Genomic DNA, 14091 nt, shown 5'->3' with positions numbered 1-14091 from the left:
GTTCACGACAGTCCCGCTCAGCGCCGATAGTGCACCACCAGCCAGAGAGAATCAAACACGGATTGGTTTGTGGATTTTTATTCCAAGCTGCAAAATACGGGGAAAATATTTACATGTACCTCAATAAATGCAGAAATCTTTAAAAAATGTACACTTATTCAGTGGAATTACCGAAAGGAAACATGACACGGGTGATAATCGGGGGGGGGGGGGGGGGGGGAAATCGATGAACAAATGTCATTTATTAAATCAATGGGTTTCTTTTTGCTCCAGTAATTCCCATGTGGTCGTTCTGGTGGTGGTGAACACTTGATGAATCAGATTTATTAGTAGTAGGCGACAAAATCTGCCCGCTTTGTTTCCACAAACCTCACCCACTGTCGCTTTAAATTAGTGTCGTTTCTCGTGAACTGAATGTCCTGTTGTATATGGATTTGAACATCCAAACACAACACAGCGTTTTCACATCGTTATATTTGTAAGATTCAAACAATATCCAATTTTGGCGAGTAAGCAAGCACGGACTCAGATGAACCGAAACGACCCAGATAACCAGGGTTCCACGTGTGACATCATGCAAGATTAGCCCTGTAGGGCAATGCTGCCTTTTTCCAGGATCCACGATTTATCGATAGTTTTGTGCTTGATAATAAAATAATTAATATGATTCCTCCCCCCGCTTTATTAATTCATTTTGGTCCTTACTAATGATATATATTCAACTTAGAGCAGGGGTCACCAAACTACGGCCCGCGGGCCAGATCCAGCCCGCCACCCCCCTTTGACCGGCCCCCCAGCCCCTCTGCCCCCCATCACTTGAACCGGCCCTATGAGGCAATCCCCAAAAGTGGTCATGGCCTATTTTTTTAAATTGCTTTTTGGCAAATAATAACATGTCTGCATCTTGTATTTTGTTGATTTTATCAATTAAAATTGATATTTAGTTATAAAATGAACTATTCATATTTTCCGAATTTTCATCATATGCTCGCGATCAAGCAGTGACAGGCAGCGCACGCGCAGAGAACTGTCAGTGTTCAGGACAGCAAAATGGTGAGCGGTCAGCGAAAAGCTGACAGAGAGTGCAGAGTTTTTAAAGAACAGCGGACCACCGATTATGTTTTCGTTCAGTGTAAGGACCGTGCAGTTTGTCTTGTATGTAAAGAAAGTGTGCCGGTTTTCAAAGAATATAATCTGCGTCGTCACTACGAAACCCGCCACAAAGAGTATGCTAGTTTGCGAGGGCAAACAAGAGAAGACAGGATTCGGAGGATGAAATGCCGACTGGCTGCACAACAGAATGTATTCCTTCGCCAAACCCAGATCAACCAGGCTGCTGTCCGAGCTAGCTATAAGCAGGGGCGTCACTAGGAATTAAGCTTTACTGGGGCACTCCCCCCGACACACACACAAAATGCCCCCCGCACAATGCACCTTAACGTTCCTGATATACATCTACTGGTAAAGTTAAAAAGGGAGAGTCTGTTCAAGAATGCATTAAGATGTTTATTTAAACATACTCTATTGTCTTTCATATGCAGTAAACCTGCCAAACATTTCATGGAACAGCTAAACAGCTGAATAACCTAACTAATTTTGTTATGTATTTGATTCAAGTTTTCTATTATGCAACCTCAACTCTCATGATTCACGAACTTAGCTGGTTAGTTATGACTGACTAGCACATAGCCTACAACCTTAATCTTACCTCTCTCACCCTCCTCCTCATCTGTCACTGTTTCCCTGCCCCTGTCTCTGCTTCGTGAGAAGAATTTTCTGATATCCATCTGGAAAAGTAATTTAATATCGTTTAATTCGATGTAGTTTAATGGGTTTGTTAGAATATGGTTTGCTTAGTTTTGTTGCAAAAACTTCACGCTACATACATGTCAACCCCTACGGATTTCCTGTATTCCCTACGGATTTTGGCATTTTAAAAATGGTACGGGCGTAGTGGTATTGAGGTATTTCACCTGACGTCACAGGGTCACGTGACGCCCCGGTGTCCGCCATTTTGAACGTCAAGCTAGCTAATGTCAACAACAGTTGCTAGTATGTTACTGTAGCAATGTTTACGTTCAGTCATTTGGATGACTGTTAAAACCTTTCAGTCTCAAGTTTTTCCTTTACTGGATTTACTAGTTTACTGAGCTAGCGCGCGCCGGCCGCCGGGGAGCTAGCGCGCGCTGGCCGCCGGGGAGCTAGCGCGCGCCGGCCGCCGGCAGGCTAGCGCATGCTAGCTCCCAGCTTGCCCGAGCGCGCTAGCTCAGTAAACTAGTAAATCCAGTAAAGGAAAAACTTGAGACTGAAAGGTTTTAACAGTCATCCAAATGACTGAACGTAAACATTGCTACAGTAACATACCAGCTACTGTTGTTGACATTAGCTAGTGCTAACAGCTAGCTGCTAGTACACTGCTACAACTACACCGACCCTAATAATACAGTTCTTGGTCATTGCCTGGTAACAGCAAATTTATAACGGGCCATGTCTCAACAGACTAAGAAGTTATTTCAGTGACATTTAATAACATTTTGTTTATCCTGAGGACCGAAAGTAAATGAAAATGTGAACAAACCTTAGCTGTAATAAGATGGCGACCACCGGCTCCAGGGACGACCCGCTGATGTAGGCATGTTACCCAGCCTGACACAAAATATTTTTAGGCATCCAAACTCTTATACGCTTTCAGATCAATACCTGTGTATGGCGATGGGTTTTTAACGACATAGGTATACAGATCATGTGAGCCGAAGTCAGGTAAAGACGAGGGCTTCGTGTACTTCCGTACGTCAGTGAGCAATCCTGGTGGAAGCAGGTAAACGTCGTTCTCTAAGCCTGCTAACCTCAATTTTTGCAAATACCTCTCCCTCTGCTCGCCCTGTAAATGCCCTACGTCGCTGGATAGTGAAGGTGTTTTCTGCATCTCGCTCCTTTTTCTTTTATGTTTTTCGTTTGTCGCCTTCCTCGCATTCAAACTGATTCGAGCCATGCCGTCCAAAATGGCAGCATCACATGACTTGGTCACGTGGGTGAAATACCTCAATTCAACTACGGATTTTTCTACATTTTCACCTTAAAATTATTTTGATTTATTACCATCAAAAAAATTGTCATGAAATACGAAAATGCATGGGAGCCGCCATTTTCTACATTTAGAATTACTCAACCGGTACTTCCGCTAGTACCAACAAGCCATTCCGAATGTCTGAGCATGCGCAATTGTGATTTTCCTGTACACTGAGCAGGAAATAACAGCACATGTAGCGTAACAATAGACAGGTCAAGAGGTCAAGATGTCGGCACCACCGAAGAAAAAACTCAAAACATCTAAAACTGGAGGTCGCTTTCTTCCCGAATGGACAGAATCTATCTGACACTATCTTAAAATCAGAAGTAGCACTGACTGTTGTTTAATTGAGTGTTAACAGTACATATGGATGTACAGAAATAAACCAGTGCATATATTAGGTAAGATCTGATACATTTTTATTATGCATGAAATATTACTATGGATTTGGTATGGAAATTATGGATTTCTTTACCAGGGAGTACAGGTGAGAGCTGTGAGGGGTTGACAAGTATATGCTACCTTAACTCATCCAGAGCCCGTACTCTGACTCATCCAAAGAGTAGACTCATCTCTCCAGTAGGCTAAATGGACTCATGGCACGCCGCACGCACGCTGTGTTTACAGTGAGAATCTCCCAGACCAATCAGAAAATTAGTTAGAAAGAAGAGGCGATAGAAGTTTGAAACACACTCTGTCCTACAACTTACAGTAGATAAATGATCTGCCAAAGAAACTAGTTTGTTACGAAAATCTTTCAACATTTTCTTACTGGGGCACAGATGAGTTTTACTGGGGCACGTGCCCCAGTAAAAAAGGCCTAGTGACGCCCCTGGCTATAAGGTAGCTCACCTACTAGCTACCCATGGAAAGCCGTTTACTGATGGGGACTTTGTTAAAGTATGCATGCTTGCTGTGGCCGAGGAGGTGTCCCCCGACAAGGATGCGCTCAACGCGGTGAGTCTCTCCGCACCTACTATGACCAGGCGAACCGAAGATTTGGGGGACAACGTGTATGACCAGCTGAATGAGAAAGCGTCAGAATTCGAGTTTTTTGCTTCGGCCATGGATGAGAGCAATGACGTGCAGGACACAGCACAGCTGCTGTGATCTATTGCTCATCATATTATAATTTCACTGTTTTTTAAAATGCATTTATTTTATAGGCCTATCTATTTGACCTTTATTAAGTGCTGCATACAATTATTAATATTATTAATAATATCAACAGGCCTACCTACAATTTATAATTTTCCACTCACCTTTGCCAGTGTCAATCACCTCAACTAGGCAGATGTTTCTTACCTTGACAGCTTTGATGTTATTTTTATTAGAAAATAAATAAATGGAATATCTGTGGTATTTCAAATTAAAACAAAGTGTGAAGACTCGATTACTACTTTTGCAAACCACTAGTAAAGATAAACAAATATGTGCCAGGAATCAAGTGTTGATATAGCAGTGGGGGGTATAGCAGTGGGGGGTATAGCAGTGGGGGGATATAGCAGTGGGGGGATATAGTAGTGGGGGGGATATAGCAGTGGGGGGGATATAGCAGTGGGGGGGATATAGCAGTGGGGGGGATAGCAGTGGGGGGATATAGCAGTGGGGGGGATATAGCAGTGGGGGGGATATAGCAGTGGGGGGGATATAGCAGTGGGGGGGATATAGTAGTGGGGGGTATAGTAGTGGGGGGTATAGCAGTGGGGGGTATAGCAGTGGGGGGGGATATAGTAGTGGGGGGGGATATAGTAGTGGGGGGGGAATATAGTAGTGGGGGGGGGGAATAGTAGTGGGGGGGATATAGTAGTGGGGGGGGAATAGTAGTGGGGGGGGAATAGTAGTGGGGGGGGAATAGTAGTGGGGGGGGAATAGTAGTGGGGGGGGAATAGTAGTGGGGGGGGAATAGTAGTGGGGGGATATAGCAGTGGGGGGATATAGCAGTGGGGGGATATAGCAGTGGGGGGATATAGCAGTGGGGGGATATAGCAGTGGGGGGATATAGCAGTGGGGGGGGTATAGCAGTGGGGGGGGTATAGCAGTGGGGGGGGTATAGCAGTGGGGGGGGTATAGCAGTGGGGGGTATAGTAGTGGGGGGTATAGTAGTGGGGGGTATATAGTAGTGGGGGGATATAGTAGTGGGGGGATATAGTAGTGGGGGATATAGCAGTGGGGGGGATATAGCAGTGGGGGGAAAAGTAGTGGGGGGAATAGTAGTGGGGGGATATAGCAGTGGGGGGATATAGCAGTGGGGGGATATAGTAGTGTGGGATATAGTAGTGGGGGGATATAGTAGTGTGGGATATAGTAGTGGGGGGATATAGTAGTGTGGGATATAGTAGTGGGGGGATATAGCAGTGGGGGGATATAGTAGTGGGGGATATAGCAGTGGGGGGATATAGTAGTGGGGGGATATAGCAGTGGGGGGATATAGCAGTGGGGGGATATAGTAGTGTGGGATATAGTAGTGGGGGGATATAGTAGTGGGGGGATATAGTAGTGTGGGATATAGCAGTGTGGGGATATAGCAGTGGGGGATATAGCAGTGGGGGGATATAGCAGTGGGGGGATATAGTAGTGGGGGGATATAGTAGTGGGGGGATATAGTAGTGGGGGGATATAGTAGTGGGGGGATATAGTAGTGGGGGGATATAGCAGTGGGGGGATATAGCAGTGGGGGGATATAGCAGTGGGGGGATATAGCAGTGGGGGGATATAGCAGTGGGGGGATATAGCAGTGGGGGGGATATAGCAGTGGGGGGGATAGCAGTGGGGGGATATAGCAGTGGGGGGGATATAGCAGTGGGGGGGATATAGCAGTGGGGGGGATATAGCAGTGGGGGGTATAGTAGTGGGGGGTATAGTAGTGGGGGGTATAGTAGTGGGGGGTATAGCAGTGGGGGGGATATAGTAGTGGGGGGGGAATATAGTAGTGGGGGGGGAATATAGTAGTGGGGGGGGAATAGTAGTGGGGGGGATATAGTAGTGGGGGGGGAATAGTAGTGGGGGGGGAATAGTAGTGGGGGGGGAATAGTAGTGGGGGGGGAATAGTAGTGGGGGGATATAGCAGTGGGGGGATATAGCAGTGGGGGGATATAGCAGTGGGGGGATATAGCAGTGGGGGGATATAGCAGTGGGGGGATATAGCAGTGGGGGGGGTATAGCAGTGGGGGGGGTATAGCAGTGGGGGGGGTATAGCAGTGGGGGGGGTATAGCAGTGGGGGGGGTATAGCAGTGGGGGGTATAGTAGTGGGGGGTATAGTAGTGGGGGGTATATAGTAGTGGGGGGATATAGTAGTGGGGGGATATAGTAGTGGGGGGGATATAGCAGTGGGGGGAAAAGTAGTGGGGGGAATAGTAGTGGGGGGATATAGCAGTGGGGGGATATAGCAGTGGGGGGATATAGTAGTGTGGGATATAGTAGTGGGGGGATATAGTAGTGTGGGATATAGTAGTGGGGGGATATAGTAGTGTGGGATATAGTAGTGGGGGGATATAGCAGTGGGGGGATATAGTAGTGGGGGATATAGTAGTGGGGGGATATAGCAGTGGGGGATATAGCAGTGGGGGGATATAGTAGTGGGGGGATATAGCAGTGGGGGGATATAGCAGTGGGGGGATATAGTAGTGTGGGATATAGTAGTGGGGGGATATAGTAGTGGGGGGATATAGTAGTGTGGGATATAGCAGTGTGGGGATATAGCAGTGGGGGATATAGCAGTGGGGGGATATAGTAGTGGGGGGATATAGTAGTGGGGGGATATAGTAGTGGGGGGATATAGTAGTGGGGGGATATAGTAGTGGGGGGGGAATAGTAGTGGGGGGATATAGCAGTGGGGGGATATAGCAGTGGGGGGATATAGCAGTGGGGGGATATAGCAGTGGGGGGATATAGCAGTGGGGGGATATAGCAGTGGGGGGATATAGCAGTGGGGGGATATAGCAGTGGGGGGGGTATAGCAGTGGGGGGGTATAGTAGTGGGGGGTATAGTAGTGGGGGGTATATAGTAGTGGGGGGATATAGTAGTGGGGGATATAGCAGTGGGGGGGATATAGCAGTGGGGGGGATATAGCAGTGGGGGGAAAAGTAGTGGGGGGAATAGTAGTGGGGGGAATAGTAGTGGGGGGATATAGTAGTGGGGGGATATAGTAGTGGGGGGATATAGCAGTGGGGGGATATAGCAGTGGGGGGATATAGTAGTGTGGGATATAGCAGTGGGGGGATATAGCAGTGGGGGGATATAGTAGTGGGGGATATAGTAGTGGGGGGATATAGCAGTGGGGGGATATAGTAGTGGGGGATATAGTAGTGGGGGGATATAGTAGTGGGGGGATATAGTAGTGTGGGATATAGTAGTGGGGGGATATAGTAGTGGGGGGATATAGTAGTGTGGGATATAGCAGTGTGGGGATATAGCAGTGGGGGATATAGTAGTGGGGGGATATAGTAGTGGGGGGATATAGTAGTGGGGGGATATAGCAGTGGGGGATATAGCAGTGGGGGATATAGCAGTGGGGGATATAGTAGTGGGGGGGATATAGCAGTGGGGGGGATATAGCAGTGGGGGGGATATAGCAGTGGGGGGGATATAGCAGTGGGGGGGATATAGCAGAGGGGGGGATATAGCAGTGGGGGGGATATAGTAGTGGGGGGTATAGTAGTGGGGGGTATAGCAGTGGGGGGGATATAGTAGTGGGGGGGGATATAGTAGTGGGGGGGGAATAGTAGTGGGGGGGATATAGTAGTGGGGGGGGAATATAGTAGTGGGGGGGGAATATAGTAGTGGGGGGGGAATATAGTAGTGGGGGGGGAATAGTAGTGGGGGGATATAGCAGTGGGGGGATATAGCAGTGGGGGGATATAGCAGTGGGGGGGATATAGCAGTGGGGGGGATATAGCAGTGGGGGGATATAGTAGTGGGGGGTATAGTAGTGGGGGGTATAGTAGTGGGGGGTATAGTAGTGGGGGGTATAGCAGTGGGGGGTATAGTAGTGGGGGGTATAGCAGTGGGGGGGGAATATAGTAGTGGGGGGGGAATATAGTAGTGGGGGGGGAATATAGTAGTGGGGGGGGAATAGTAGTGGGGGGGATATAGTAGTGGGGGGGGAATAGTAGTGGGGGGGGAATAGTAGTGGGGGGGGAATAGTAGTGGGGGGGGAATAGTAGTGGGGGGGGAATAGTAGTGGGGGGATATAGCAGTGGGGGGATATAGCAGTGGGGGGATATAGCAGTGGGGGGATATAGCAGTGGGGGGATATAGCAGTGGGGGGATATAGCAGTGGGGGGATATAGCAGTGGGGGGGGTATAGCAGTGGGGGGGGTATAGCAGTGGGGGGGGTATAGCAGTGGGGGGTATAGTAGTGGGGGGTATAGTAGTGGGGGGTATATAGTAGTGGGGGGATATAGTAGTGGGGGGATATAGTAGTGGGGGATATAGCAGTGGGGGGGATATAGCAGTGGGGGGAAAAGTAGTGGGGGGAATAGTAGTGGGGGGATATAGCAGTGGGGGGATATAGCAGTGGGGGGATATAGTAGTGTGGGATATAGTAGTGGGGGGATATAGTAGTGTGGGATATAGTAGTGGGGGGATATAGTAGTGTGGGATATAGTAGTGGGGGGATATAGCAGTGGGGGGATATAGTAGTGGGGGATATAGTAGTGGGGGGATATAGCAGTGGGGGATATAGCAGTGGGGGGATATAGTAGTGGGGGGATATAGTAGTGTGGGATATAGTAGTGGGGGGATATAGTAGTGGGGGGATATAGTAGTGTGGGATATAGCAGTGTGGGGATATAGCAGTGGGGGATATAGCAGTGGGGGGATATAGCAGTGGGGGGATATAGTAGTGGGGGGATATAGTAGTGGGGGGATATAGTAGTGGGGGGGGAATAGCAGTGGGGGGATATAGCAGTGGGGGGATATAGCAGTGGGGGGATATAGCAGTGGGGGGATATAGCAGTGGGGGGATATAGCAGTGGGGGGGGTATAGCAGTGGGGGGGTATAGTAGTGGGGGGTATAGTAGTGGGGGGTATATAGTAGTGGGGGGATATAGTAGTGGGGGATATAGCAGTGGGGGGGATATAGCAGTGGGGGGGATATAGCAGTGGGGGGAAAAGTAGTGGGGGGAATAGTAGTGGGGGGAATAGTAGTGGGGGGATATAGTAGTGGGGGGATATAGTAGTGGGGGGATATAGCAGTGGGGGGATATAGCAGTGGGGGGATATAGTAGTGTGGGATATAGCAGTGGGGGGATATAGCAGTGGGGGGATATAGTAGTGGGGGGGGAATAGTAGTGGGGGGGATATAGTAGTGGGGGGGGAATATAGTAGTGGGGGGGAATATAGTAGTGGGGGGGGAATATAGTAGTGGGGGGGGAATAGTAGTGGGGGGATATAGCAGTGGGGGGATATAGCAGTGGGGGGATATAGCAGTGGGGGGATATAGCAGTGGGGGGATATAGCAGTGGGGGGATATAGCAGTGGGGGGGGTATAGCAGTGGGGGGGGTATAGCAGTGGGGGGGGTATAGTAGTGGGGGGTATAGTAGTGGGGGGTATATAGTAGTGGGGGGATATAGTAGTGGGGGGATATAGTAGTGGGGGGATATAGTAGTGGGGGATATAGCAGTGGGGGGGATATAGCAGTGGGGGGGATATAGCAGTGGGGGGAAAAGTAGTGGGGGGAATAGTAGTGGGGGGAATAGTAGTGGGGGGAAAAGTAGTGGGGGGAATAGTAGTGGGGGGAATAGTAGTGGGGGGATATAGTAGTGGGGGGATATAGCAGTGGGGGGATATAGCAGTGGGGGGATATAGTAGTGTGGGATATAGTAGTGTGGGGATATAGTAGTGTGGGATATAGCAGTGGGGGGATATAGCAGTGGGGGATATAGTAGTGGGGGATATAGTAGTGGGGGGATATAGCAGTGGGGGATATAGTAGTGGGGGGATATAGTAGTGGGGGGATATAGCAGTGGGGGGATATAGCAGTGGGGGGATATAGTAGTGGGGGGATATAGTAGTGGGGGGATATAGTAGTGTGGGATATAGCAGTGTGGGGATATAGCAGTGGGGGATATAGCAGTGGGGGGATATAGTAGTGGGGGGATATAGTAGTGGGGGGATATAGTAGTGGGGGGATATAGTAGTGGGGGGATATAGCAGTGGGGGGATATAGCAGTGGGGGGATATAGCAGTGGGGGGATATAGCAGTGGGGGGATATAGCAGTGGGGGGATATAGCAGTGGGGGGATATAGCAGTGGGGGGGTATAGTAGTGGGGGGTATAGTAGTGGGGGGTATATAGTAGTGGGGGGATATAGTAGTGGGGGATATAGCAGTGGGGGGGATATAGCAGTGGGGGGGATATAGCAGTGGGGGGGATATAGCAGTGGGGGGAAAAGTAGTGGGGGGAATAGTAGTGGGGGGATATAGTAGTGGGGGGATATAGTAGTGGGGGGATATAGCAGTGGGGGGATATAGCAGTGGGGGGATATAGCAGTGGGGGGATATAGTAGTGTGGGATATAGCAGTGGGGGGATATAGTAGTGGGGGATATAGTAGTGGGGGGATATAGCAGTGGGGGGATATAGTAGTGGGGGATATAGTAGTGGGGGGATATAGTAGTGGGGGGATATAGTAGTGTGGGATATAGTAGTGGGGGGATATAGTAGTGGGGGGATATAGTAGTGTGGGATATAGCAGTGTGGGGATATAGCAGTGGGGGATATAGTAGTGGGGGGATATAGCAGTGTGGGATATAGCAGTGGGGGATATAGTAGTGGGGGGATATAGCAGTGGAGATGGCTGTGCCAGGCTAGTAATCTCTACTACACAATGAGGCCTGCTGGTGGTCATATTTGTCTGGGTCATACAATTCTGTTATATAGCTGAGCCGACCCCGGCCCCCCATCACAGTCAGGAACGACAATGTGGCCCCCAGAGAAAAAAGTTTGGTGACCCCGGTCTTAGAGCGTTACATACACTTTAAACTGCCAGAGAGCCAGTGTTAGGACCTTAAGCAAGACCTCAATCCAAGTCAAAAATCTCAAACAGCAAGTTTAAACAAGTGGGAAGGGATCTCAAAAATCAAACTTTTCCAGCCAACAGCACTCGTGTGGTTAGAAACGAGCACCGGAAAAGGCTAGATGACTAAGACACTCTGTGCAATCTCTAACTGTACACCTACAAAGTGTCTAAAAGGTAGGTGTGTGTGTGTAATAAACCGGCCACTAAGACGATACAGCATTTTAAAATCCCTCTACAGCATTACTGCACCTGATATCGCAAATCACTTCTTTGCCGTGAAAGATCCAGCACTTAAACAATATCCGTTTACTGGTGGCCGATTTTCCGTGAAAGAAGTTAAAGGAGAACTGAAGGCAAATTTTTTATGATTAAAATTCTATTTATCACATTTTATTAAATATAGGAATGCGTTTCTGACCGCTGTTTTCTCACTGCTATAGCAAGTTATGAGTGTCTGAAATATGCTCTGTAATACATCAGTCCATATGTCAAAGCAATGGCCGTAAACGAGATTCGCCGAGACCTGTGTGAGACGTCATAGGACGGAAGTAAAACGTACAGCGGTTATCAAACCGTGTCCGAAATCGCTCACTCGTTCACTACTCCCTACGGTATATAGGGAATTACTACATCGTGAGCTCATTGGTAAAATGAAAAAACACTTTCAGAAACACTAGTCCGTCGCGCTGGTATTTACGTCATTACTGTCGCACAATTAAAACGTGCCAGAGATCAGCCGGCTGGTGGGTTTCAAAATAATAAACGCATGTATTTTTGTGATAAATCCATATTATACTGAGCGCATTTCCCACATTAATCAATACAAAGTAGCTGCATCTTTCACTTCTGGCCATTATTAAAAATGGCCAGAAGTGAAACTCCACCGGCCGGGTGAGTGCCGTGAAATTTTTTTTTTTACGCCGGTTTTTCGACGTTTTTTCCGGGTTCGTAAATCTAAAATCGAACTTGACATTTCCGCATTCCCAGGGCTTTCCACTAAGGCTCATACTAGCCAGCCATGACAAATAAGTAGCCAGCCGGGGGGGGAGTAAACACAAAATAAACTCCTGTGCACGCAGTTCCCAGGATTAAATGTATTTTCCACAGACCATTTATTTATTCACTTTACTCAAATACAAAGTAAAATGGCAGTAAATCATCTTTCTTTTCTTGCGTATTGCATCACGAGGCGCTCCTGGCTTGTAAATCTCTTATTTTCGGTGCATGACACATTCACGCAGCTGAGCATGCTATGAATTAACGACGACAACGGTCTGCAGTGGGGCGACACAATTACACACTCGGCGAACATTTCTCCATTTGTGTATGAAAATCCACTCCAACCACTCAGTTTGGGTTCATTTACAACCAACGGTGTCTTTTGATGCCAGCACGTAATTGAACGAGAGAAGACTGGTTTACCGGAGACAAAATAAGCGTCATCTCTGCTTCTGTTCCCTCCGACACACTACTGCCTCCGCCGAGTGCGCGCGCAGTCTGAACTGAATCAGCTCTGCACATGCGCCGTGCGGCACAAAAAAACGGCAGCCACCAGGAAGGAAGGAGATCCGGAGTTTTCAAACATTTGCTTAAGTGTGAAATCGCAAAATGGTATTCTAGCGAACAACAAAATAGTAAAGATTCAGAAAAACAAATCATTCAGTGATCATTTTAATAGTGTAATTTCATCCGAACTAGGCCTAACGCTCGATTTAGAACTACAAAAAGTCCGTGTGTCGGACATTTTAAGTACCTTTGTAAAAGTTTTGCAAATGTTGCAGTCAGCATTTAAAATGCTAACTTAAGTTTCAGTTGATTAAACCGTCATATTTTATTAAACGTGTCTGGTTTTGTAATAAAAAAGTACTGAAAGAAAAAGCAAACACAGCATTGCGATTTCTTATCCATCCATATATTAAAAAAAAAAATCCCTCCCTCCCGACTGAATTTTTTTGCCCACCCGGTGGACAGGAAACGGATTTTTTTTTTCCAGGATGGCCTCTTAAATCAAGGCTGAATACTTTCTTCTTTGCCGCTGCCTTTTATTAAATCAAATTTGAGACTTTTGATTTCTTTCAGCGCGACCGCAATGCATGATGGGATATACTGCTTTGGTTAGTGACCATCGTTGTACACTGCTTTTCGTGATGCATTGTGGGATACTTTGAGTGCACTATATAGGGTGTAAACAATCCTCACTAAGGTTTCGGACAGCGCTACAAAATGGCGTCCTCGCTATATAGTGAGTAGGGAGTCAAGTTAAGTTTATATTTGTATCGCGCTTTTAACAATAAACGTTGTCGCAAAGCAGCTTTACAGAATCTGAACGACTTAAAAACATGAGCAAGCCTGTGGCGACGGTGGCAAGGAAAAGCTCCCTCAGACGACATGAGGAAGAAACCTCGAGAGGAACCAGACAAGGGATTTTGGACACAGGGAAAGTGACCGACATCTGCCAACGTTGTCAAAAGACGCGCGTGCCCTCTTTCGAATGCTGATGTAATCAAGCCGGAAGTTGTGTTTGTTTTGATAGCAATCAGGAAAGTTTGAAAAAAGTAGGCAGTAATCGTCATTTAAACTCGTTTTTGCGCAATACTTCGTTTGGAAAACAGTTTTCAAAATGGCGGCGCCAACACTTCACGTTTTGAAGTCTCGCACAAGTCTCGTGAAGATCGCGCGGATAAGCGACGCCTGCCGTGGACCAAACGAACTAAATTCAACATGGCTACAAACCGAACAGGTCGATAAGTATAATATTTAATTGCAATTAGTTGCCAATACGAGTCACGATATAAGGTTACTAAAACCGAAAACGTAATTGAATAACACGTTAATTAAAAAATAAAGCAAGTTTAAAAATGACTTCAGTTCTCCTTTAAGGAATGAAACTGGGTTTTCCTAATACCAGCTTGTTCAACAATCAACAATAAACTGAATCCTATTACAGCAGTGTTCTACAGCTCGAGTGTCACAGCAAATTGTCTGTGATTACACTTT

At 47.4% G+C, this 14091-nt stretch overlaps 1 protein-coding gene across 2 annotated transcripts in view; it reads right to left on the bottom strand.

The window, feature by feature from the left end:
- Positions 1-14091, bottom strand: part of klhl2 (kelch-like family member 2) — a 96131-nt gene that overhangs the window by 61998 nt on the left and 20042 nt on the right. Inside the window, exon 1 of one of the 2 annotated variants that reach the window (XM_060916577.1) lies at positions 1709-1757. The exons of the other annotated variant lie outside the window; for it this stretch is intronic. The gene's annotated coding sequence lies outside the window, so the exon portion shown is untranslated. Of the gene's footprint in view, positions 1-1708; positions 1758-14091 lie in introns of those variants that run through there. 2 annotated transcript variants of the gene reach the window in all.

This window comes from Neoarius graeffei, chromosome 3 (genome assembly GCF_027579695.1).
Source record: "Neoarius graeffei isolate fNeoGra1 chromosome 3, fNeoGra1.pri, whole genome shotgun sequence".
NCBI classification, from domain to species: Eukaryota; Metazoa; Chordata; class Actinopteri; order Siluriformes; family Ariidae; genus Neoarius; species Neoarius graeffei.
Note: the sequence above shows the minus strand (reverse complement) of the source record. Positions and strands in the feature narration are given on the sequence as shown.